The sequence below is a fragment of the Crocodylus porosus genome, unplaced genomic scaffold, assembly GCF_001723895.1.
Source record: "Crocodylus porosus isolate Cpor-Errol unplaced genomic scaffold, CroPor_comp1, whole genome shotgun sequence".
Lineage (NCBI taxonomy): Eukaryota > Metazoa > Chordata > Crocodylia > Crocodylidae > Crocodylus > Crocodylus porosus.
In genome coordinates, this window is record NW_017728886.1 from 256,105,224 (window position 1) to 256,109,837 (window position 4,614).

Below are 4,614 nucleotides of genomic sequence, written 5' to 3' on the forward strand. Positions count from 1 at the left end.
CGCGCCCGAGGCTCGCCCCAAGCCTCCGGGGCCGGGCCTGCACGTAGGGCGCCCGCCAAAGCATTTGGGACCATCTGAAGCCCGGGGTGGGCGCAGGGTGTTTGCTGGGGGTTCTGGACAGACGCATGGATTTGGCAAGCGTGGCTTGTAATCAGTAGCGGAGCGCTGGGGGGAGCGGGGGGCCGGGCCCTCCGGGGATACTCGCTCCCCTGGCAGCACTTGCAGTTTGCAGGCTCGGTGAGGAGCTGCCGGGGGACCCGCCCCCCCGCTCAGCAACGGGCCGCGGACGGGGGAGGGACACAAATGGAAACGTTGGGTGATGCACACTACACCACTGCTTGGAAAATTTAAATAAAAAAAATTGTTGCACATGCACAACCTCAGCTAAACCACAGGGCCTGGTTCCTATCTAACACACGTGTTAGGCTGATATCAAGCCACTGCCTTTAGTGGCCTGGATCCTGCTCCACCCTGGGGGAGGGGGGTCAGACCAAGGAAGCGGCAGGAGGCAAAGGCTGCTTGGCAGCTTCTGAAAAATCAGGCCCACGCCAGCTGTTAGGTAAGGTGCCCAGTGCATGGAGACCACCAACCACATCACCACTCACAGGAAGCTGAGAGGGGAGCAATGCCTGTCACACCTCTTCAAATGCCCCCTGAGAGCCACCCGGTCTATCCCTATTCCCACTACATGAAGGTTTTTACCTTCTGGTAAATAAGAAAAACAACCCATGCTGGCTCCATGTGCCAGTGGTTAAATCTGCTACGACTGAACTTCCCCTAGTACAATTCACACAGTTGTGGTTTTAGCAACTTTACTTTGTGATAAACATTATCAGGGTGGATAAATGCAGTTTGCACATTGAACGTGAATCATCTTACCAGGTCAGGGCACAGACGACAGGCCTGCAGGGACAAACAACTGGCAAGCAAGTGGGGCTAACGGCTCCCTAGTCAAGCCCCAAATACAAGGGACGGATCTGCAACAGCGACCGTCCTCGCCTTCAAACAGCTCCACATGCAACTCTGTGGACACATCCTTCAAGCCAGAAGAGCACCTGGCAGGTCCTGAAGTCCATCTCTATTCCCCCAAAGCACGTATGCATCTTCTCAAAAAGAGAAGAACAAGGCGAAGTCCCACTAAAACAAATGCCTACAGTAGAGAATAGGGAAAGCTTCCTAGAGCAAAACCGAGGGCGATTCTCTTGCACTGGGTGGGACAACTCCCCTGCATGAAATTGGACCCAGGTGCAAGCATTTGCAGCAATCAGGAGGTTCTCCTGTGGGCTTAACTCACTGCGCTAGGAGATGATTTGGACCGACTGCTGTTGCTTTATAGCGTGAGTGCTACCATCCAGTCTTTTGGGAATGACTGAACGTTGCTGCCTGAGCGTCAGGCCAGAGCACCACTCCAGGGTAAAGAGCTATTGAATGAAACACACGGCTGACTAGGAAGGGGCACGCTACTCTAAAACAGGCCAGCACACCGAGAGGTTAGGGCTGTAATCACACACGCTCAGTGATAAGACACTATCAACGGCAGCATATAGATTTTCAATTTTTCTTCGGACTTGCCAGGGTTTGCGATCTCCTCTTGAAAGCTTTTCCATTAAGGAAATATTGATCGCCCCTGTGTCTTTTCTCCTTCCTTTTGGCAGCAGGAGCCAGGAGCCCTTGAAGGCCAAATTCCTCATGTGTGCCAAGACCAAATCAAAAATCTTCCACCCAAACGGCTTCTGTCTTCTGCAAACAGCACTGTGTATCCGTGCGCACATGCAGTCCCATTCATCTCGGCAGAATGACTGGGCGCTGAAACTCATCTGTATCTGTAGGATTGGGGCTATGGAGAACAGACGCTTTTCTCTAATCAAAATAAGACCAAGGCCGATTTCCGGTGGTAAATCCAAACCAACGGCCATTTCTTTTCCTCCCCTAGTCAAGAACAGGGCGTCAGCCCCTGTGCGGTGCCTACATTCCAATTTATTTTTATTTCTAACATAGTAGTACACCAAGGTGCTAATCAGGAGTGGGATACTGTTGTAGTAGGCACTGCATGAACATATGGCGAAGAAGAGTCCCTGCTCTGAACAGCTGATTATGTTAGGTATTGCGCTAGCGAATCTCCACGCAGGGAGTCACTTTACAGACATGATTAAATGTAGGGCTGGCTCCTGATTAAAAGCAAAGGTCCAAGGACTGTATGAAACGAACAGAACGATTGAGGGAGGCCAGGCTTAGAGAGGAGAGCGTGCGGTTACACACACTAGCTGCCTGCACAGTGCAGTTGTGTCAAGTCATTCAAAAGATAGTCAGGAAACATGATCTATAAATGAGCCAAAAATAACAGCACTAAGGAATCCTCAAATCGAACACCCTTTGAGGTCCAGAGCGGTCTTCCTCCAGGTCTGTGAAATGCCAGGTAGACGGTTGGGGCTATAGAAATAATATAAGATTATTTTAACGTAGGAAAACCCCCACGTTCTCCCTCCCCCTCAGTATTGTTCCTGGAGTTGGATGAACTGACCCCCATCCTGGAACTAATTAACTGGGGGAGTGGGGAAAGTTAGCCTGGAAATTTTGGCCTGAGTGGTTAAGGTTTGGCAAAGTGATGCACAACTGAAGAGACAGTTTGAGAATGAAAAGTGGTAACAAAGAGTCACTCCAGGTAGTTACCAGACCAACCTCCAATAATTAGGCCTCTGCAAATTGCTGGGCAGGGTTTTCGGTCTGGCATCCAAACCAAGACATTCAGAATAAAAATGGCTTCAAATAGACCCTGGATATTTTTTTCTGCCATTGCCAAAATATAGAAGACGCTTTGTATTTTGAGTTGATCAGTGTTTATTTGGCTTGAAACACAAACTTTCATTTTTGGGCACGATTAATACTAGCAAAGATTTCACACGGCAAACCTCACACAGGAGTCAGCGCCGGTTTTAGCTGGCAGCCCAGGGACGAGAGCGCTGAGCGGTATTTGGAGCTGGGTGGCTCTGTTTATCTGTGGATGATGTCCCGCTTTGTCTGAAGTATATAAATAGTCAAGAGGCAAAGAATGAAAGAGCACAGGAGGTGAACCAAGAGCGTAGGTCTTTAGCCTGGTGGCTGGAGCAAATGGGATGCCTGGGTTCAGGTCCCTACTTGTGTGAGCAGGGAGTAGAAGTGCAACAGCATCAGCAGGAGACTCACCTCAAAGCACTGCGGGGTAGAGCAGTCTCCTGGGTGGATGCTGTGGCTTCAAACTCCCTCATCAGGCAGAGCAGGGTATTCAGCCTGACCACCCCACATCCTGGACCAGCGCTGGACAAAGAAAAAGGCACGCCTGTCCCCCCAGCTTTTTTTTTTCCCCCCCAGACAAACCTAATCAGCAAGTCTGGATTTGTGAGTAGCTTCATCAGTCCCAGACGATTTTTTTTTTCCATTGGAAAATACTGCTCAGCTCTAATAATATCAGGAGCTCACACCGCCAGCAGCTGGACTGGCCTTTGTGCCCTTGCAGACCTCCAGCCAGGCTCTGCCCAGGCGCAGGCATCTGCCTGACACTATCTCTCTGCAGCCGCAGGGGCGAATGCCCACGGCAAACCCACACGGTGCAGCCTGCAGATCAGGCCTGTGGCTATGAGCGTTAAAGGTGAACAGATGAACTGGTCTGGATGTTTCCTTTGCTTGCTCTGTTACCTTCCATTCAAGTGATGGCTTTAATTAGCATTGTATTGTGCAAACCGGGCTCTACAAAGACCAGTCAGGGACCAGAGCCCCGGCACAGTATATCCACAGATGAAAAACATGGTCTCTGCCCCAAAGGGTTTGCAATCCACATAAATAAATCACCCCTAGCAGCAGATTCCCTGGAAAAACCATTTCCTGCAGATCTGGTCCCCCATTTTAAGAAATCCCTGACCCCCCTGCATGTTGTAACAGGGTTTGGAAGGGGTCCCCCTGCTTTATTTCATACTGGCTTTTCCCTGGGCACCGCGTGCAAGACCCCAACCGAGGCAGCTGCCCTTCTCGTAGCCCCTAACTCACACCCGGGCCCACGCGGACTGTCCTTCCGTCCCCAGAGGAGCAGGGCCTGCAGGAGGGCCTCAGAAGCTTTCCAGCTTTAACTGAGCAAGCACAAAGACGGGTACAGTCCTGGCCGGGACACCCGCAGTCTGAATTCTCTGGGGGGCCTGGGCGGCATCGGGGGGAACGAGAAAGGAACCGCCGGGCAAGGGACACAGGCAAGGCAACAAGGGCAAAGGCCCCGGCAGCAGCCCGACCTCACCCGCCCCCAGGACTCGGGCAGAGGGTATCTTTTATGAGATATTTGCAAAAACACGTCTTTGCTTGCAAGCTTTCAGGCACACTCGCCCTCCTTCGGCATCGGGGAGTGCCAAGATCTGACATTCCTCCTGGGTGCAAATGACAGTCCCCGTTTCCCAGGACCTCGCGTGGGCCATGGCTGGGGTGCGGCCGCAGCACCGGTGCGCAGTGTCCCTTCCCTTCCTCCCAATGCACCCGGCCTCCCCCACGGCAGGCGCCAGCCCGAGGCAGAGGGGCAGGAGGAGCCCCGGGCGGCGCGGCGCGGCGCGGCGCGGGGCGGCGCGGGCGGGGCAGGTGCGGGGATAAAGGCGGCTC